Source organism: Pleurodeles waltl, chromosome 2_2 (assembly GCF_031143425.1).
Source record: "Pleurodeles waltl isolate 20211129_DDA chromosome 2_2, aPleWal1.hap1.20221129, whole genome shotgun sequence".
NCBI classification, from domain to species: Eukaryota; Metazoa; Chordata; class Amphibia; order Caudata; family Salamandridae; genus Pleurodeles; species Pleurodeles waltl.
Window position 1 is genome coordinate 921,660,277 of NC_090439.1, and position 22,943 is coordinate 921,683,219.

The window sequence follows — 22,943 nt, forward strand, 5'->3', positions numbered from 1 at the left end:
ACTATTACACTATTGATAAGAACATTCTCTAGTATCCTCTTAAGAAACATTAAAAAAAGAGGAAACACAAATAAATGAAAGGGGAACTTTAAAAGGAAATAACTGGCCAAAAACCCTGGATACAGAAGCGCATTCATCTTCAGGCAGCTGTGCATGCATGTTCATAAAATGTAATAATTCACAAGGCAAAAGAGCCAATGGCTAAATCAGAAATAATTATTATCACATGCAGTTTGCTGTCATGGATGAAAGCACAGTGTAAATGACACTAAGAAAGACTAATGGCAGAGCACAGTAGACCTAAATTCCCTCAATGTTTGTATATGGATATATAATTCTCCATGTGGATGTATGTATTATTTTTGTACTTTTTTATTATAAGATCCTGGCAGACAGTTAAGAAAATATTGTGGCAAAAACTATTGCAGTGTAAATCTTCTCCCCATCGGGTTTGTCAGCGACAGTAACCACAAATAAAATACCTATCTGTTGGCATTAATACAGAGTAATAGCAACTCTCCTTAAATGCTTATTAGCTTTAACATATGCTTTTCACAATCAATATGCCAGGTCTTCTGCTTTTATAATAACTTTTCATTATAAACAATCTAGCTTATATCTTTTGTCATTGGCTTGTCATCGTAAACAAATCAGACCTACTTTGTTGGTCCAGAAGCTTTCCCAAAAGGCAACTGTTAGAAATGGGGTCTTTGGTTGGCAGTCAGGTTACCCCCTATCCAAGCAAGGACTCTCACTCTAGTCAGGGTAAAGGAGAATCACCCTCAGTTAACCCCCACTCATCCCCTTGGTAGCTGTGCACGAGCAGGCAGGCTTAACTTCAGAAGCAATGTGTAAAGTATTTGTACTAACACACACAGTAATACAGTGAAAACACAACAGAATGGACACCACACCAGTTTAGAAAAATAGATAATATTTATCTAAATCAAACAAGAACAAAATTACAAAACCCCAATGTACACAAGTCAAGATATTAATTTTTAAAAGAATAAGAGTCTTAAACCTTAAAGAAGAGTGACAATGCTGTTGTTACACGAAGTACCTGGCTAACGTAAAAAATAAAGCTGCACGGGCGACTGTGGGTCAGAAAAGGGTTAGTGTATTGTCGATTCCTTACTCGCAAAGTGAGGGTATGCGTTGTTTCCATCTCCGGTCGGGTCAGCAATGCATTGTTTTTCTCCCTTGTAAGAGAGCGATGCATCGATTTCCAAATGGCACACCTCGGTTCTGCGCAGAGTCGGGTTGGCTTGGAGACCCAGGGACGTTGCGTGGAAAATCCTTTCACACAGTGTTAGAAAACCACACTGCATAGAGTTTGCATTGTTATCAGACTCCGTAAGTGGGTGTTGCATGTCATTTTTCCAGCTGCCTTGCGTTGATCTTCCAGCTGCGATGCAGGTGGAATGTCGATTTGAGCCATGAAGATTATGGCGTGTCGTTTATCAGCCGTGTTGCATAAGGTGCATTGTAAATTTCCCCATACAGCATTCTGTGTGTCGATTTTCAGTTCTTGTCTACCAGCTTCACCTTCCAAGGGCTCAGGGACTGGATAGGGCACCATTTGGCAGGGCAGGAGTCTCAACAGAGAGCCCAGGTGCTGGCAGGGGAAGTCTTTGATGGCCCTGAGACTTCAACAACAGGAGGCAAGCTCAGTTAAAGACCTTGCAGATTTTTCTCAAGCAGAAATGCACAACAAAGTCCAGTCTTCGTTCCCTTTTACAGGCAGAAGCTGCAACTGCTGGGTAGCTCAACAAGCAGTCACAGGCAGGGGCTTCACGTCGCCTGAGCTCTTCTCCTTGGCAGAGGTTCCTCTTGATTCTGGAAGTGATCTAATTTTCAGGGGTTTTGAGTCCACTATTTATACACTTTTCTGCCTTTGAAGTAGCCAAACTTCAAAGGAAAGTCTCTCTTGTTCGCAAAATCCTGTCTTGCCCAGGTCAGGCTCCAGACACACACCAGCAGGTTGGAGACTGCATTGTGTGAGGGCAGGCAAAGCCCCTTCAGGTGTGAGTGACCACTCCTCCCCTCCCTCCCAGCACAGATGGCATCCGATATGCAGGCTACACCCCAGCTCCCTTTGTATCACTGTCTAGAGGAGAGGTGCAAACAGCCCAACTGTCAAACTGACCAAGACAGGGAATCCACAAACAGGCAGAATCACAGAATGGTTTATGTCACTGTCTAGAGGAGAGGTGGAAACAGCCCAACTGTCAAACTGACCAAGACAGGGAATCCACAAACAGGCAGAGTCACAAAATGGTTTAAGCAAGAAATAGCCTACTTTGTAAAAGTGTCATTTTCAAAACACAGTCTAGAAACTAACTTTACTAAAAGATGTATTTTTAAATTGTGATTTCAGAGACCCTAAACTCCACATTTCTATCTGCTTCAAAAGGCAATCTACACTTTAATAATATTTCAAGGAAGACCCCCATGTTAACCTACGAGAGAGATAGGCCTTGCACAGTGAAAAATGAATTTGGCAGTATTTCACTGCCAGGACATATCAAACACAATAGTTCATGTCCTACCTTAAACATACACTGCACCCTGCCTATGGTGCTACCTAGGGCCTACCTTAGGGGTGCCTGACATGTAAGAAAACGGAAGGTTTAGGCCTGGCAAGTAGATACTCTTGGCAAGTTGAATTGGCAGTTTAAAACTGCACACACAGACACTGTAATGGTAGGTCTGAGCCATGTTTACAGGGCTGCAAATGTAGGTGGCACAACCAGTGCCGCAGGCCCACTAGTAGCATTTGATTTACAGGCCCTGGGCACCTCTGGTGCACTGTATTAGGGACTTATTAGTAAATCAAATATGCCAATCATGGAAAGCCAATTACACATACATTTTACATAGGAGCGCTTGCACTTTAGCACTGGAAACAGTGGTAAAGTGCCCAGAGTATCAAAAACAGCAAAAATAGAGTCCAGCACACATCAATAACCTGGGGAACAGAGGCAAAAAGTTAGGAGGGACCACGCCAAGGATGTCAAGTCTAACACGTGCCCCCCAGCTGAAAGTGGGGAGCAACTACCCAACCTCATGGGAGTTCTCTTCACTAAGGCAGAAGAATCTGGACAGACCATCAGCATTGGTGTGTTCTGTACAAGAGCAGTGTTCCACCATAAAGTCCATCCCCTGTAGGGAAATGCACCACCTCAACAGTTTTGGATTCTTACCTCTCATCTGCATTAACTATTTGAGGGGCCTGTGGTCGGTCTGAGCCCGGAAGTGAGTCTCAAACAGGTAGGGTCTTTGCTTCTTCAGTGCCCAGACCACAGCAAAAGTTTCACACTCTACTGCACTCCACCTACATTCCCAGCTCTTCATTAAGCTCTGGGAGTCCTGGTCCTATACCCTGAGGCATCTGTTTGCACAACAAACTCCTTGGAGTACTCCTTGGAGTAGTCCGATGCCTTCAGCACAGATTTCTGTGCACATAGCAGCCTTCGGGGCATCAAAAGCTGTCTGGCAAGCTTCTGTCCAGATCACCTTCTTTGGTTGCTTCTTGGAAGTCAACTCATTCAAGGGGGTAACAATGGTGTCATAGCCCTTGACTAAACTCTTGTAATAGCCAGTGAGGCCTAAAAAGGCCCTCCCCTCAGTCTGGGTGTTGGGAGGCTCCCAAGCAAGAATGGTGTCAATTTTGGGCTATAGGGGAGCCACCTGGTCACTCCCTACCTGGAGTGCCAAATACACCAATGAACCCTGCCCTATTTGGCACTTTCTGGCCTTAATAGTGAGGCCTGCCTTTTGCAGGGCCTCCAACACTCTGCAGAGGTCATACCAGCGTTTCATATCCTCCTGGCTTGCTTCTAGGCTCTCCTGTGCGAGACTCCTGCAGCGGGCAGTCTGGTTTCTGAAGGCCAGCATGTAGCTAAATACATATTGGGGAAGCTTTCTCTAAGCCCTCCTTCACCAGACTCAAAGGCCCCCTGAAAGGGTGGCCATACAGTAACTGAAAAGGACTAAACGCAAGCCCTTTTTGAGGAACCTCCCGGTAGGCAAACAGAAGGCATGGCAAAAGGACATCCAACTTCTGCCTCAAGGGCTCCGACAGGCCCATTATCATGCCTTTAAAGGTGTGGTTGAATCTCTCAATCACACCATTGCTTTGGGGGTGGTAAGGAGTGGTGAAATTATACGTTACCCTACACTCCTTCCACAGAGAATTCATATAAGTAGATGTGAAGTTGGTACCCCTATCAGATACCACTTCCTTGGGGAACCCCATGCAGGTAAAAACCCCCATCAAACCACGACCCACCACAGAGGAAGTGATTGATCTCAGAGGTTTCCGTTCTGGTTGGAATGGTCCACCAAGAACAGGATGAACCTGTTCCCTATGGCTGTTTTGGGATCCAGAGGCCCCACAATGTCAATACCGACCCTTTCAAAGGGGGAACTAACCACTGGAGGGGAGCCTTACATTTTCTCCCAGTCTTGCTACTTGCCTGACAAGTCTGGCAAGACCTGCAATGAGCTTCTGAGTGCCTGCACATAAGGGACCAGGAAAAGTGGGTGACAAGCCATTCAAAGGTCTTGTCCTACCCCAAATGTCCAGCTAACGGCACATCATGAGCCAAACCCAGTAGGAAGGCTCTGAAGCACCGGGGTACCACCAACACACTGGCTGACCCAGGCTCAGCAACCTTAGGTTCACTATACAGGATCTGTCTTCCCAATAAATCAGGTGAGATTCTGGCTCTTTGCTAGCCTCCTGGTCTGCAGCCTGCTGCTGAAAACCCACTAGAGTAGGGCATATCCACTGTGCCTCACAGAATGCCTCCCTGGTGAGTCCTCCTTCCCGCTGCCACTGTGACAGCTCAGGGACCTCCCCCAGTTGAGCTACCTGTTCCCCTGTAGGCTCTGGGGCGTCACCCTCAGGCTCCGCCTCTTCCCAGACTGTGAGAAATTCTGGGTCCGGTTTCCTGCACCCCTTGCCCTTCCTCTTTTTGGCAGTCCCCTGGGCCACTGTTTCAGGCTCCAGGGGCTTCTGACCACCCTGATGGGCTGCCATTGACGTGGTGGATATGCATAGCCACCCAGGCAGACCCTACATCTCCAAGTCTGAACTCTGGTCTACCTCTTTCCAAGGGGAATCTTCCAAGTCATTGCCAAGCAAACAATCCACAGGCATGGTTGGACTCACAGCTGCCTTCAGGGAACCTGAGACCCCCCCATACAAAGGGAACCTGCTCCACTCTGCACGGGTGCTCTGAGTTGTCCACTGCAACTTCTTGGTGAAGTACATGGGGATCTATCTGCTCTTCAGGCACAACAGTTCTCTGGACCATCTCACTGTCCCCTAGTGAGACAAGGGTCATCTTAGCTGGCTTCCACCCACCTGGAACCAACTGCTCCCCTACGCTACACTAGTCAAACCCCAGGACTGAGCACTAGTGGGTGCCGGTGTACTCTTGGGGCATTTGGGGTCCCCCTCATATGTCCCACCTGGTCACATGCAAAAGACTTATGAGGGGGACCCCCTTCCACAGGTTTCCCTTTGGAGAACCATGGTTTTTTTTCACTGGGGCGCTGGGAAACCTTCCCCTGGGAACTAGGTTGGGGCCCTTTAGAGAACGCCCCCTGTTTACCCTTACCCCTCTTTCTTCTGAGAGGGACCCTGCTCACCCTTGGTGTGGTCTCCCCCATACCTCTTCAGGACTCTGGTGCTCTCCTAGCTGTCCAGTTCCTGTGCAAGCTTCCTGGGATCAGTCAGCTTGCTGTTAATTAGGTGCTGGCGCAGCTCTGGAAAAAATAAACTGTACAAGTGCTCCCAAGTAATCAAATTGTAAATCACCACATACATTGTCACCCTACTGCCCTTCACCCAACCATCCAGTGACCTGCAAAAAGAATCAACACATTCTAATCATATTTGGGATTCCTTCTTCTTATAGGACCTAAACCTGTCCTTATACTGCTCAGGACTGAGACCATACCTTGTGAGGAGAGTGTCCTTCATGATAAAGTAAGTGAGCCCCTGAGGATCCCCTAAGGATGTCAGAGTATCCCTCCCCTCTTCCTCAAAGTGCTTCCACAGACCCCCCCCCACCCTCCCAATGAGCTTCAGGGACCAGATTCATGTGGAGAGCAGACTCATACCCCTTAAACCACAAGAATATATCATCCTCCCTGTGGTAATCCTTCACAAGGTCTTTAGGAATGTGCATCATCCTCTCAGGCTGCACTGTGATATTGCTGGCACCTTCCCTACTGGAATGGCTCCTCTGATCCAGCTCCCTCAAGCTGAGTTCAGAGCCAGCAGTATCTTCTTCTCCTATATAGCCATCCTCCTTTCTTCCATCTCCCTTTGCATCCTAAACTTCTCCAACTTGTGAGCCCTCTCTGCCTGACATAACAGACATAGCAGGCCCACACACCATACCATTGTGTATGGATTGCACCCCCTCTTCCTCCTCCTCCTCCTCCTCTGTCTACCCCTCACCTACCTTGGCTATCACCCAGTCCCTCAATGCCGTTTGCAGCTCCTCCTTCCTGGTGGAGCCCTCAATGGACAGGCAAGATTTTTTCAGAACTGCCTAAACTGAGCAACTGTATAGCACTCCAGTTTCTCTAAGTCAAAAGCAGCTCCAGCTCATTCATCTCCAGATTGAGACATGATAAAGAATCAACAAAAGTGCAAAGTTCAAAGGCAGAAACAGAGTTCCCAATGAAGTTCAAAAGTCAATAAAAGATCAGCCAAAATATGAAAGTAGGATAAAAATCGAAAAAGGGAAAAAGATAAAATAAGCTGTATGTGTTCACGTAATGGTCTACACTGGAAACAGTAGTGTACACTTAATCACTGCATGTCAAGTACAAATACAAGTCCAATCCCCACTGCTGATCACCAATGTTCGAAATGAGGTCTTTGGTTGGCAGTCAGGTTACCCCCTGTCCAAGCAAGGAACCGCACTCTAGTCTGGGTAAAGGGGAATCACCCTCAGTTAACCCTCACTACCCCCTTGGTAGATTTCACAAGCAGGCAGGCCTAACTTCAGAAACAATGTGTAAATTATTTGTACCAACACACACAGTAATAAAATGAAAACACTACAATTGGAAACCACACCAGTTTAGAAAAATAGGTAATATCTATCTAATTCAAACAAGACCAAAACAACAAAAATCCAACATACATAAGTCAAGATATGAATTTTTAAAAGAATAAGGCCGTCATTACAACCCTGGCGGTGGGTGATAAAGCGGCGGTAATACCGCCAACAGGCCAGCAGTAAAAAAAATGGAATTATGACTATGGCGAAAACCGTCTGCCCACACAGACAGCCACTTTAACACACTGACCGCCACAGTGGTAGCAACAAGCACTGCGTCGGTAACCGCCAACAGCCAGGCAGAAGACCATGTACCGCCCACAGTATTTCAACAGGCCTATCTGACATCTTTTTCGGGGCGGTACCTATGACATCAAAGGCACTGCAGGAACAGTACATAGAAGGCAAAGGGCTCACCTCTGGAGACTCAGGGAACAAATACGATGCCATGGAGCTCGAGTTGCACATCCTCCCCATGATTGTATACCTCTTCATGCATTACGAACAGCAATGCCGGTGAAGAAGGCCACGGTGAGTACTGCTGCTTAGCACACAAGGGAGGGGGGAGGAAAAAGAGAGTGACACACACACGCAACATCTCCACCCCCAACACCATACACAAAAACAGATGCAATAACTTCACATTTCTACCCCGTAACCCTCAGGAATAATGCAAGGGCAAAAGGAATAGATTAAAGTGAGTGTAATATGATAAAATAGTAGAAATTCATGCTTCAAAATCACAACAGTATATACATATGTACAAATAGAGGGACACTGCCCAGTCCTCAATGTCCGTGGGCCACAGGGCCACTACACATAGGCCAAGGCCTCACTTGACTCCTTCAACAACATGGAAAGAACACTGCAGGGGCATCAGGTCACAAATACACAGGAACCTCAGGGAGACGGGGAACAGGGGAGCACCTCAGCCAAACCATGGTACAACAACACTGGTCCTGGAGGGGCAACATGCCCTGTGCGATGTCCTGGGGAGTGCAAGCCACAGTCTCTCAAGTGGGTGGTTTGTCCACTGCTTGGTCCAGGGGAGTGCTAAGCCACAGTCTCTCTAGTGGGTGGTTTGCCCACTGCTTGGTCCTGGGGAGTGCAAAGCCACAGTCTCTCAAGTGGGTGGTTTGCCCACTGTTTCTGGATGGGGCCTTGTGCCCAGTGTGCTTCATCCTGGCAAGGAGGGGGTGAGTTGATGCCTTCTTCCGCTGGTTCTGGAGGGGGCCTTGTGCCCAGTGTGCTTCATCCTGGCAAAGATGCGGTGAGTGGATGGCTTCTTCCACTGGTTCTGAAGGGGGGCTTGTGCCCAGTGTGCTTCATCCTGGCAAGGATGCGGTGAGTGGATGGCCTCTTCCACTGGTTCTGGAGGGGGCCTTGTGGCCAGTGTGCTTCATCCTGGCAAGGATGCGGTGAGTGGATGGCTTCTTCCACTGGGACTGGAGGGGGCATTGTGCCCAGTGTGCTTCATTCTGGCAAGTAGGGGGTGAGTAGGTGGCTTCTTCCACTGACTCTGGAGGGGGGCCTTGTGCCCTATGATGCAGCCTTTGGGGAGTGCAAGGTCACAGTCTCTCACCTTGGTGTCACACCTACAGGATTTGCAAGGTCCAGGATGCAGTACAGCTCATTGAGGCAGGACTACACACTGCCCGCTGGCGGTGATGACTGCTCAGTAGTGGCAGTGGCGGTGCTGGTGTGTAGGATGCCAGTGGTGTGGGGGAAGCTCCAGCCCTTCCCCTGCAGCCTCAGACGGCTGCCCACTGGTGCTGCTGCTCCTGGCAGTGGTGCTGGTGGCGGTGCTGGTGCAGGCAGTGGTGGGGGAGGCTCCAGCCCTTCCCCTGCAGCCTTGGACGGCTGCCCACTGGGGCTGCTGCTGGCAATGGTGCTGGTGGCAGGGGGGAGAGGCTCCAGCCCTTCCCCTGAAGCCTCTGACTGCTGTCCACTGGGGCTGCTGCTGCTGGCAGCGGTGCTGGTGGCAGTGCTGGCGGCGTTGCTGGTGTTAGGGGTGCCAGTGGTGAGGGGAGGCTTCAGCCCTACCCTGCAGCCTCGGACGGCTGTACCACCATGGTTGGTGATGGGGGCTCATAATCAGCCCCGCAACAGGCCTCCTGTCCTTCCTGCCTGCAGGCCCCTTGTCCTTCCCTTTTGCAGCTGGTGGTGCCTCCTTGCCCTTCCCCTTGGCAACTGGTGGTGCCTCATTGCCCTTCCCCCTGGCAGCTGGTGGTGCCTCCTTGCCCTTCCCCTTGGCAGCTGCTGGTGCCTCCTTGCCCTTCCCTTTGGCAGCTGGTGCAGGCACACTGTCAGTGCTGATGGCTGCTTCCCTGGAGCCTCTCCCACCTGCCAACAATACTGTGGCTGTGGACTGGGTGACTGAGGTGCTCGCCTGGCTTCTGACCACCCTGGCCCGACATGAAGGACTGGAGGGGAGGGGTAGGGAAGAGTTCAACGACAGAGAGGAAAAGCTTTTTAGGGACACTGGGGTGGGAAGAGGGTGAAGGTTTGGGAGTGGAGGAAGAGGGTGTGGTTGTAGGAGGTGTCTGTCTGCTGTGTTTAGGTGCATGGGCTGGATGCTGTTGTGAGGTGGATGGCTGCTGGGTGTCAGAATGCTTGCGTTTGTGTACTTTGGGAGGAGGAGCACAGACACAGTGGGAGAGGACACAGAGGATGTGTGCATGGATGTGGGGGTGGTGACTGCCAGTGAGGGTTGTGTAGTGATAGGCGTGATGGTGATGGGGTGGTGGATGAGGATGTAGTGCATGCAGGTGTGAGTGGAGAGGCTACTGGGAGGGTGGTGGATGAGGAGGAGAAGGGGGACACAGTGGAGGCAGTGGATGTTATGTCTGCATCTTGATGGTGTTTTTGTGAGTGCCTGTGGGATGATGTGTGGTGCTTGTGTTTGCCTGAGCCACTACTGTGTGTTGTCTTGGGTGCATGCTGGTCTGAATGTGCGCCTGGGATAGGTTGGGGTTGAGGAGAATGGGACTGGGTAGAGGAAGTTGGAGGGGGGAGGCTAGAGACAGGGACAATGGCTGCCATCAAGGAAGAGGCCAGAGCCTGGATTGATCTCTGTTGGGCCTCCGTGCCAGAGTGAATGCCCTCCAGGAATGCATTTGTTTGTTGCAAATGGCCTGCCAGTCCCTGGATGACATTCACTATGGTTGACTGCCCAACAGAGATGGATCGCAGGAGGTCAATAGCCTCCTCACTCAGGGCAGCAGGGCTAACTGGGGCAGGGCCTGATGTGCCTGGGGCGAAGGAGATGCCCACCCTCCTGGGTGAGCAGGCACGGGAAACTCGCTGAGGGGCTGCAGGGAGGGCTGTGCTGGTACGGGTGTGGCAGCTGTACCTGTAGTTGAGGTGGGCACAGAGGTGTCCGGCACCACCAGGGAGCTTCCATCAGAGAAGGTATCACTGTCTGAACTGTCCCCACCTGTCTCCTCCATGGTGCTCCTCTCGCCCTCCATCCCACTGGTGCCCTCACCGTCGGTGGATTCAGCCTCCTGGCCCCTGTGGGATGCAGCTCCCTCTGTCACTGGTGCTTCTGCTCCTCTACCAGATTATGCTAACGCACATAAGGAGAGGGTGACAAAACAAAAAGGAGGGGGGGAGACAAAGGATACACTTGGTCAATGGCAGCAACAACACCACCGTTGGTGTTCACGACACACACACAGGGAACAGACCTACACACTAGGCAATGTAATAACAGTCACAATGCTAGTCACCAGCCCATGGACAGGAATACCTAATGCCAATACCAGCATACCTGAGACCCACAACCCCTGCCCAGTAGTGGATGCCAACTAGCTTGGTTGTAGGTATTTCACATCAGAACCGTGCCCAACATGGGACTTACCCTGCAATGTCCAGCCTGATCTAGGGGCAACCACTGGCCCACATACTCCATCCGGTGACCACCCCACCACACGCAAGTAGTATATTGGGAAACTGTACTCACCCCCTTGTGGCTGCTGTGATGCCCTCAAGCACCCATCTGGGTTCGGATAGGCCACCACCAGTATGCGGACCATCAGGCGGGGTCAGGGTTCGATGGGCACCCCTTCCTTTTTGGGAGGCCATCCTCAGCTGGGCCTCTGCCGTCTTCCTTGCCCAGCGTCTCAGGTCCTCCCACCGTTTGCGACAGTGGGTGCTCCCCATAGACTACCAAGGTCCGGAAGTCCTTGGCGATGGCAGGCCATATACCCTTTTTCTGATGGGCACTTGCCCACCATACATGCATCATGCTGCCCAGAACCCTTCCACCAACCCCTCTCCTACACGTGGCCCTCACACACAGCACTCCATGCATTAATGGCTCATGCATCGTGCTCACAGTGTACTCACCTGTTGGTCTGGAGGCCCATGCAGCATTTGGCACTGGGGTAGGACCCCATCCACCAGTCTCTCCAACTCCACAGCGGTGAAGTCAGAGGCCCTTTCCCCAGTGACATGAGCGATATTCGGTTCCAGACACAGGTCACAGCAGCACTTGCAGTGTAGGTCCTCTCCTGTTGAAGGTCAGGTAGCAAGTGAGTGATCAGATGGAAAATGGCGGTCACGTCCACGGCGGTGCATACCTTCACCGCCGGCGTACATCACCACTGGCTACTGTAACACATAGGGCCCAATGACAACCAATGAGGAGTTGCATGGCGGTACTCGACCGCCTCCCGCAATGGCGCACAATGTCAGCTGCATTACCTCATTTCCACATGTCCATCCACAAAGGACAGGCGGATGCCATTTCTGGGGGGGGGGCAGGCCATGGCATCTAACTGCGTCACAGTACACATAGGCACCATTTGGGCCTAACCAACGACATACTGTTACAGTCACAACATGCAATGCAGTTTAGTGTTTGGAAATGTGGAATACTGACCAGCTGCTCATTGTTTTGTCCCCTAGATCACAACTGCTGCGGATGAATAGGAGATAGAGACATCCCCCTGTGTACAGACCCCTGGTGGACTTGGAAACAATGGAGGACAGGCACATTATCCTCACCTATAGACTGGACAAGGCCACAATCACAGAGCTGTGTGCCCAATTGGAGCCTGACCTGATATCTGCTATCTGTCACCCCACTGGGACCCCCCCACTTGTGCAAGACCTATCTTTGCTCCATTTATTGGCAAGTGGCTCCTTCAAAGTGACAGCGGGCTTAGCAGCAGGAATGTCTCAGCCAATGTTCTCAATAGTGCTAACCAGAGTGTTGTCTGCCCTGATTAAACACATGCACAGCTACATTGTTTTCCCCCAGGTGGTGGATTTCGCCACAGTGAAAGCTGACGTCTATGCAATGGGACATATCCCCAACATTATTGGGGCTATTGATGGTACACATAGAGCATTTGCCCCCTCCCCCGGAGAAATTAACAGGTGTTCAGAAATCGAAGGAACTTTACAATGAGGCACATGGGCGAACAAGAAGAATTATAGAGGACATTCAGCTTCCTGAAGGCCAGGTTTCATTGCCTCCATCTAACAGATGGATCCCTGTATTACTCACCCAAGAAAGTGGGCCAGATCATCGTTTCATGCTGCATGTTGCATAACCTTGCCTTGAGACACCAGGTGCCTTTTCTGCAGGAGGATGAGGCTGGAGATGGGTATGTGGCAGTAGTGGACCCTGTGGACAGTGACGATGAGGAGGCAGAGGATGAGGATGAGGACAACAGAACAGCTATTATACATCAGTACTTCCAGTGACACACAGGTAAGACACTGAAACCTCACTTTGCATTGACAGTTTTGTATTTGATATTGTACATGGCAGATAGATTCTCCCAATTCTATGGCCACTTACTGTACCCTTTGGCATCTCTATTTTCAGATGTCTGTGCCCCACTCTGGCACCTGGTGTGTTCACTGCAGCCTACTACAGGTCATTCCTATGTATTTATTCCTGTACAATTGTATTGCAGTGTTTAAAGCTTGTTAAATGAATACTTTGTTCAATCATTTGACAGACTCCATAATTGTATTTGTAAATGATGTTTATTTACGTGCTAAGAAGTAGAGGGGGTAGTGGAATGGGCTGGGTTAATGGTGGAGGAAAGTCCAGGATAGAGTCCAGTCTATTGGTATCAGAGGTGCATTGTCCAAGGGGGCAAAGGAAGTGGAGCAATGGCAGTCCAAGGTGGACAGTGTGACAGAGTATGACACAAGGGTGACAAGGGTGACAATCAGGAGAGTCTTATTTTCTTGCAGGGGTCTTGGCAATGTTCTCTTGCTTCTGCCTGGATTGCAGGGACCATTTGTGGGGTGGTTCTCCTTCTGCAGGGCGAGGGGTGCTGGTGGCCTGTTGGTCCTGTGGCAGGGCCTCCTGTCCACTAGCAGCAGCGGAGGTGGAGGGCTGTTCATCGGTGTCAGTGGCCCGCTGGTGTGCCGCTGCCTCCCTCATGGTGTTGGCCATGTCTGCCAGCACCCCTGCAGAGGTCATCAGGGTGGTGTGGATGTCCTTCAAGTCCTCCCTGATCCCCAGGTACTGTCCCTCCTGCAGCCGCTGGGTCTCCTGCAACTTGTCCAGTATCTGGCCCATCGTCTCCTAGGAATGGTGATATGCTCCCAGGATGTTGGTGAGTGCCTCCTGGACAGTTGGTTCCCTGGGCCTGTCCACCCCCTGTCGCACAGCAGTCGTCCTCCCAGCTTCCCTGTTGTCCTGTGCCTCTGTCCCCTGAACCGTGTGCCCACTGCCACTGACCCCAGGTCCCTGATCTTCCTGTGTTTGTGGGGTTGCCTGGGGTCCCTGTAGTGGTAGACACACTGCTGATTGATGTGTCCTGGGGACAGAGGTATGGGCCTCCTCGGTGGGTATTATGGTGTATGTTTCCTGAGGGGGGAGGCTCTGTGGTGGTATGGGACTGTGCCTGGGTAACCGACTGTCTTGAGATCCCTGATGGGCCAGGTTGGTCATCCAGATCCAGGCGTCCAGAGCTTCTGTCATCACTGTGGGCCTCTTCTGTGGGGGGACTGGATGTTGCTGGCACCTCCTCTCTGGTGACGTTGTGTGGGGGACCTATGGGGATATAAACGCAGTGTTATTGTTTCTGCGTTTGACATCTTCTGCATGGGTGTGTTGCCCTGTATGGTTGTGATTGCCCTGTCAGCTTTGCCTTGTGTGAGTAGTGATTTTGTGGGCTAGGTGATTCTCTCTAATGTGCATGCTTTAGTGATGGGTGTCCTTGCAGGGCTGTGAGTGATGTCCATGAACTGGTGTTGCATGCAGGGCTTGGTATTGAGATGGGTGGGTTGTTATGGTGGGGTGTATGCGAGGTGGTGGGGTGATGGAGATGACACTACAGGTAGGGGTATGTGATGGCATGCAGGTAGGGGAATGATAGTAATAGAGATTTGGCTTACCACAGTCCAGTCCTCCTGCTACTCCTGCCGGGCCCTCAGGATGCAGTATTGCCAAGACTTGCTCCTCCCATGTTGTTAGTTGTAGGGAAGGAGGTGGGGGTCCACCTCCAGTCCTCTGTAGAGCTATCTGGTGTGTTGCAACCACGGAACTCACCTTCCCCTGTAGGTCGTTTCACCTCTTCCCGATGTCATCCCTTGCTCTTGGGTGCTGTCCCACAGCGTTGACCCTGTCCACGATTCTCCGCCATATCTACATCTTCCTAGCTATGGATGTCCGCTGCACCTGTGATCCAAATAGCTGTGGCTCTACCAGGATGATTTCCTCCACCATGACCCTTAGTTCCTCCTCTGAGAACCTGGGGTGTCTTTGTGGTGCCATGGGTGTAGTGTGTGTGGTGTGTGTAAGGGTGTGTGGGGTGATGTGTTGGGGTGTGTGCTGTAAGGTGCGTGGATGGTGCATGGGTGATGGTGTTCTGTGGCTCTGGTTTTGTGGGTGCTCTTGGTGTCTCTCTCTCTCTGTTGTCTATTTATTTGAGTCGTAAAGGGTTATGGGTAGTGTGTGCATGTTTTTTATCGTGTTGTGGGTGTGGTGTGTGTATATGTGTCAGGTGTGTGTAGTTTGAATTGTCCAATGTAGTGTTGTTTTGTTAGTGTGTGTGTATTTTGAGCGCAGTGGGGTGATTCGTGGGTCATAATGCTGTGGGCGTAGTTCTGTTGTCGTAACGGTGTGGGTTTTGCTACTGCCAGTTTATCAACAGCCTTTGGGCTGGCGGACTTGTGTGTGTGGCTGTATAGTGACGGATTGCTATGTGTGGGTCATAATATGGGTATCGGTAAACAGCCGCTGCGGCAGTATGTTGGTGGCAGTCGGCATGGTGGTAAGCGGGACTTACCGCCAATGTCATAATGAGGGCCTAAGTGTCTTAAACCTTACTGAAAATGCTGTTGTTACTCAAAGTACCTGGTTAGCATAAAAAATAAAGCTGCACAGGCGAGTGTGCATCAGAAAAGGGTCAGCATGCATCTATTCCTTACTCGCAAGTGAGGCTGTGTGTTGTTTCCTTCTTCAGTCCGGGTTGGTGATATGTCGTTTTTCTCCCTCGCAAGAGAGTGATGCATCGATTTCTGGATGGCACACCTCAGGTCTACGCAGATTTAGGTTGACTTGGATGCCCAGAAACGATGCGTGGAAAGTCCGGTCGCACGTAGTTAGAAAACTGTGCTGCGTGGGTTTGCATCGTTATCAGCCTCCATAAGCGGGTATTGCACGTCATTTCTCCAGTTGTGTTGTGTCGATCTCCTAGCCACAATGCAGGTTGAGCGTTGATTTCAGCTGCGTTGCCGGCGGCGCATCGTTTATCAGCTGTGCTGCAGAGGGTGAGTTGTAAATTTCCCCACACAGCATTCTGTCGGTGGATTTTAAGTTATTGTCTGCCAGCTTCACCTTTCAAGGGCCCAGGGACTGTATTGGTGTACCACTTGGCAGGGCAGGAGTCTCAGCAGAGAGTCCAGGTTCTGGCAGGGGAAGTCTTTGATGGCCCTGAGACTTCAACAACAGGAGACAAGCTCAGCTCAAGCCCATGGAGATTCTTCTCAAGCAGGAATGCACAACAAAGTCCAGTCCTTGTCCCCAGGCAGAAGCAGGAACTTCAGGATAGCCAAACAAAGCACAGTCACAGGCAGGGGCAGCACTTCTTCTCAGCTCATCAGCTCTTCTCCTTGGCAGAAGTTCCTCTTGATTCCAGAAGTAATCTAATTTTCAGGGGCTTTGGATCCAATACTTATACCTCTTTCTGCCTCTGAAGTAGGCACATTTCAAAGGAGGGTCTCTCTTGTTTGTAAGATCCTGCTTTGCCCAGACGAGGCCCCAGGCACACATTAGGGGTTTGGAGACTGCATTGTGTAAGGGCAGGGACAGCCCTTTCGGGTGTCAGTGACCACTCCTTCCCTCCTTCCCAGCAGAGTTGGCTCATCAGGATATGCAGGCTACACCCCAGCTCCCTTTGTGTCACTGTCTAGAGGAGAGGTGCAACCAGCCAAACTGTCAAATATAACCCAGACAGGGAACCCACAAACATGCAGAGTCACAGAATGGTTTAAGCAAGAAAATGCCTGCCTTCTAAAAGTGGCATTTTCAAACACACAATCTAGAAACAAACTTTACTCAAAGATGTATTTTTGAATTGTGACCCTAAATTCCATATTTCTATCTGCTCCCAAAGGGAATCTGCACTTTAATAATATTTGAAGGCAGCGCCATGTTAACCTATGAGAGAGATAGGCCTTGCACAGTGAAAAACGAATTTGGCAGTATTTCATTGTCAGGACATATTAAATACATTAGTATAAGTTCTACCTTGAACAGAACTAATTTAAAAGGGTGTAAATTGAGGAAATATTGGCGCTCAAGGTGTCAATCTACCCTATGTTAACAATGGGGAACCTCACAAGGGAAACACCCAACCCTCCGAGGTAAACTACCTCTAAACTAAGACAAATTACACAAAGAGGGTCCCCTCTTTTTTTTTTTTTTTTTTCCTGTTGATGCCACAACGTTAAACTGTTATTAATCACTAATGCAAGATTTGGGATGGGATTGTGTACAATCTTCTCATAACAAGTCAAATCATTAAGCTGTGACAAGATCTCATTGTCACAGTCCACCTTATCCATGATGACCACATTGCCACCCTTATCAGCTTGTCTAATTATAATGTCTTTATTGAGTTTTAGTTCTTGTAATGCAGCAACTTCCTCTAAATTCAAATTAACTGAAGAATATCGACATGTATTCTTGGCTAAATGATTATCAAAATCTTTACATACTGAATCAAAAAACCTATCTAGAGGGTTGGAGCCAACGGATCTAGGAGTCCAACTCGATTTCCTTTTTAAACCACTAGACATACTTCTGTTAGGGATTATATCTAGATCATTTAGAATTTTGGCAGTGATGTCAGGGTCTACGTCTCTATCAGCTAGAGATAATAACATTGCTGTGTCATGAACATCCTCAATAGACAATGTACTCAAAACGGAACCCATTATCTCAGAATTTGTATCCACAGAGGAATTATATTGGAAATAGTTTTTAAGTTTCAGTTTACGTACAAATTTAAACAGATCAATTTTAGCTCTGCAAGGATCACCAAACTGGCTGGGTCAAAAACTAAGACCTTTGGATAAAAGACTTTTGATCTCTGGCGTTAAAGCCAAACTTGACAAATTGACTATATTGATAGATGGTACATCCACAGGGTTCATACTTTCCTGTCTCGTGATCTCGTTATGACACCCTCTACTTCTCTTGTTGTGTTGACCCGTTCCTCTCCTGCCCCTCCTAGTTTTTTTGAAGAAACCATCCCTCTGTTTAGGGCACTTTTGCCCCTTTTCATCCTCATTAGTTCTAATAAAAAAATTATTACCACTAGAAGTCTCTTGAGCCGAAGCGCTGGCTCCCTCTTCCATCTCACTGTCACTTGTTAGTGAAGTACTACCCGATGCGGAGTCTGAAAATTTTGACAAATTAGAACCAACCGGGGGGACACCAGTATGAAAGAGGTGATTATACTTATTGGCAAAAGTAAAAATTCTACCAGACACGAAATCTTTCTCGTCCCGCTTCAGTTTACGTGCTTTTCTCTGCATTATATCCTCTTGATATTTCAATAATACTTCTTCCAGAATTTTATAATTTTTCTCAGTGGCTTCTCTCAGATTCAAATCTTCAATTTCCTTTTCTAGATTACTAATATCAGTTTGAAATTGACTGACTTTCCTCTCAGAATTAATGATCAAAATATCCATAAGTTTCATGGAACTAGCTGTTAGCTCTTTGTCCCATAGTGTTAGCAGATCCTCATCAAGGTCATCGTAAGTAGGAAAGATCTGGGATCTCAAACCTCGGGGATGCGGTTGAGTTTTTTGTATTGTTTTAACGTCGTCCCATCCCACCATTTGGATAATTCATTTTTCTTTAACCTTTCAAGTCTAATAAATTTATTCCTCAAACCTTCCTTCTGTATATTACCACCAGTAAGCCTGTTTAAAGTACCTCCCTTTGCTAAATTCTCAAATAGTTCTTGTGCTATTTTGTTTCTATCCATTATGAAGTACAATTGTGTTTTGGGGTCCTACCTAAGCTGCCACCTCACCTACAACAGAACTAATTTAAAAGGGTGTAAATTGAGGAAAAATTGGTGCTCAAGGTGTCAATCTACCCTATGTTAACAATGGGGAACCTCACAAGGGAACCACCCAACCCTCCGAGGTAAACTACCTCTAAACTAAGACAAATTACACAAAGAGGGTCCCCTAAGTTCTACCTTGAACATACACTGCACCCTGCTCATGGGGCTACCTAGGGCCTACCTTAGAGGTGTCTTACATGTAAGAAAATGGAAGGTTTAGGTCTGGCACATGGGTACACTTGCCAAGTCGAATTGGCAGTTTAAAACTGCACACACAGACACTGCAGTGGCAGGTCTGAGCCATATTTACAGGGCTACTAATGTGGGTGGCACAACCAGTGCTGCAGGCCCACTAGTAGCATTTGATTTTCAGGCCCTGGGCACCTCTAGTGCACTGTACTAGGGACTTATTAGTAAATCAAATATGCTAATCATGGAAAGCCAATTACACATACATTTTACATTGGAGCACTTGCTCTTCAGCAGTGGTAAAGTGTCCAGAGTTTCAAAAACAGCAAAAGCAGAGTCAAGCATACATCAACAACCTGGGAAACAGAGGCAAAAGGTTAGGGGAGACCACGCCAAGGATGCCAAGTCTAACAGCAACCATCAGGTATACCCTAAATAAATTACAAATTTGTTCAAAATACAGTTAGCAAAACAATACAAAATGATTACCAATAGAGTGGAGTGGGCGGAATTTATAATTCCGCAGATGGAATTGGAGTTGTAGGAGGCTGGACTGGCTTGTAGTGAGTACCAAGGGGTACTTACACCTTGCACCAGGCCCAGGTATCCCTTATTAGTGTAGAGGGGTGTCTAGCAGCTTAGGCTGATAGAAAAGGTAGCTTAGCAGAGCAGCTTAGGCTGAACTAGGAGACGAGTGAAGCTCCTACAGTACCACTAGTGTCATATGCACAATATCATAAGAAAACACAATACACAGATATACTAAAAATAAAGGTACTTTATTTTTATCACAATATGCCAAAGTATCTCAGTGAGTACCCTCAGTATGAGGATAGCAAATATACACAAGATATATGTACACAATACCAAAATATGCAGTAATAGCAATAGAGAACAGTGCAAACAATGTATAGTCACAATAGAATGCAATAGGGGCACATAGGGATAGGGGCAACACAAACCATATACTCTAGAAGTGGAATGCGAACCACAAATGGACCCCAATCCTATGTGACCTTGTAGAGGGTCGCTGGGACTGTAAGAAAACAGTGAGGGTTAGAAAAATAGCCCACCCCAAGACCCTGAAAAGTGGGTTCAAAGTGCACCCAAGTTCTCCAAAGAGCACAGAAGTCGTGATAGGGGAATTCTGCAGGAAAGACCAACACCAGCAATGCAACAACGATGGATTTCCAGACGAGAGTACCTGTGGAACAAGGGGACAAAGTCCAAAAGTCACGATCAAGTCGGGAGTGGGCAGATGCCCAGGAAATGCCAGCTGTGGGTGCAAAGAAGCTGCCACGGGATGGTAGAAGCTATGGATTCTGCAAGAACGACAAGGGCTAGAAACTTCCCCTTTGGAGGATGGATGTCACACGTCGTGAAGAGTCGTGCAGAGGTGTTTTCGTGCAGAAAGACCGCCAAAAAGCCTTGCTAGCTGCAAAGGTCGCGGTTAGGGTTTTTGGATGCTGCTGTGGCCCAGGAGGGACCAGGATGTCGCCAATAGCGTGAGGAGACAGAGGGGGCGTCCAGCAAGATAAAGAGCCCACTCAGAAGCAATCAGCACCTGGAGAAGTGCCAGAACAGGCACTACGATGTGGAGTGAACTGGAGCTCACCCGCAGTTACACAAGAGGGTCCCACAACGCCGGAGGACAACTCAGGAGGTCGTGCAATGCAGGTTAGAGTGCTGGGGACCCAGGCTTGGCTGTGCACAAAGAAAATCATGGAAGAGTGCACAGGAGCCGGAGTAGCTGCAAAACATGCGGTTCCCAGCAATGCAGTCTAGCGTGGGTAGGCAAGGACTTACCTCCACCAAACTTGGACTGAAGAGTCACTGGACTGTGGGAGTCACTTGGACAGAGTTGCTGAGTTCAAGGGACCTCGCTCGTCGTGCTGAGAGGAGACCCAGAGGACCAGTGATGCAGTTCTTTGTTGCCTGCGGTTGCAGGGGGAAGATTCCATCGACCCACGGGAGATTTCTTCAGAGCTTCTAGTGCAGAGAGGAGGCAGACTACCCCCACAGCATGCACCACCAGGAAAACAGTCAAGAAGGCGGCAGGATCAGCGTTACGAGGTCGCAGTAGTCGTCTTTGCTGCTTTGTTGCAGTTTTGCAGGCTTCCAGCGCGGTCAGCAGTCGATTCCTTGGCAGAAGGTGAAGAGAGAGATGCAGAGGAACTCTGATGAGCTCTTGCATTCGTTATCTAAGGAATTCCCCAAAGCAGAGACCCTAAATAGCCAGAAAAGGAGGTTTGGCTACTTAGGAGAGAGGATAGGCTAGCAACACCTGAAGGAGCCTATCAGAAGGAGTCTCTGACGTCACCTGCTGGCCCTGGCCACTCAGAGCAGTCCAAGATGGCAGAGGTCTGGAGCACACTGGAGGAGCTCTGGGCACCTCCCAGGGGAGGTGCAGGTCAGGGGAGTGGTCACTCCCCTTTCCTTTGTCCAGTTTCACGCCAGAGCAGGGCTGAGGGATCCCTGAACCGGTGCAGACTGGCTTATGCAGAGATGGGCACCATCTGTGCCCATCAAAGCATTTCCAGAGGCTGGGGGAGGCTACTCCTCCCCAGCCTTGACACCTTTTTCCAAAGGGAGAGGGTGTAACACCCTCTCTCTGAGGAAGTCCTTTGTTCTGCCTTCCTGGGCCAAGCCTGGCTGGACCCCAGGAGGGCAGAAACCTGTCTGAGGGGTTGGCAGCAGCAGCAGCTGCAGTGAAACCCCGGGAAAGGTAGTTTGGCAGTACCCGGGTCTGAGCTAGAGACTCGGGGGATCATGGAATTGTCTCCCCAATGCCAGAATGCCATGCATTGTGGTGACAATTCCATGATCCTAGACATGTTACATGGCCATGTTCGGAGTTACCATTGTGACGCTATACATATGTCGTGACATATGTATAGTGCACGCGTGAAATGGTGTCCCCGCACTCACAAAGTCCGGGGAATTTGCCCTGAACAATGTGGGAGCACCTTGGCTAGTGCCGGGGTACCCACACACTAAGTAACTTAGCACCCAACCTTTACCAGGTAAAGATTAGACATATAGGTGACTTATAAGTTACTTAAGTGCAGTGGTAAATGGCTGTGAAATAACGTGGACGTTTTTTCACTCAGGCTGCACTGGCAGGCCTGTGTAAGAATTGTCAGATCTCCCCATGGGTGGCACAAGAAATACTGAAGCCCATAGGGATCTCCTGGAACCCCAATACCCTGGGTACCTCAGTACCATATACTAGGGAATTATAAGGGTGTTCCAGTATGCCAATGTAAATTGGTGAAATTGGTCACTAGCCTGTTAGTGACAATTTGGAAAGAAATGAGAGAGCATAACCACTGAGGTTCTGGATAGCACAGCCTCAGTGAGACAGTTAGTCATAACACAGGTAACACATACAGGGCACACTTATGAGCACTTGGGCCCTGGCTGGCAGGGTCCCAGTGACACATACAACTAAAACAACATATATACAGTGAAATATGGGGGAAACATGCCAGGCAAGATGGTACTTTCCTACAGGAGTGATGTAGTAATTTTGTGTAACTCATGTAACGTAGAATTTAGTTTCACCACTCCACCAGCAGAATTAAATCAGCACTGTAATGGTACTTTAACAGGGCTGAGAGGGAGCAATCCATCAATCTTTAAAGAACACTGCAAATTGAACTTTAATCTGCAGTGATTTTTAAATATAGTGTGACTGCTCATTCATCCAGCACTGTTTAAGTACCACTGCAGTGCAAATACCCTCGGTGCCCTCACATTAGGGGAACAATAGGTATGCAAGGGACTATAATGCACTGCATACCCATCAGGAATTCCACAGCATGAAGCTCCTCCAATTCTGCTTAACATGTCTATTAAGTATTACTCTGCTGCAAATCGTCTATCCCACATTCCTTTTTTTAAGAGCATCAAAGGCCTTGTTTACTGCAGTAATCTGGAAGATTCCATGTAAGAAAATGACTACCTACAGGCTTTAGCATAGTATAATAATAATGCAAACGTACAAGCTGTTTGAGTTTAACACATACTTTCCGTAACAAGTAAGTAAGGGCTACTTGCTTTGTCATAACTTTTCATAATAAACAGATCACACCTAAGGAATTATTCA

General features: G+C 48.8%; 1 protein-coding gene across 1 annotated transcript in view; it reads left to right on the forward strand.

Annotated features, from left to right (window-relative positions):
* The window catches only part of TRHR (thyrotropin releasing hormone receptor), a 726,087-nt gene that overhangs the window by 56,519 nt on the left and 646,625 nt on the right, over nt 1-22,943 (forward strand). The window lies entirely within an intron of this gene.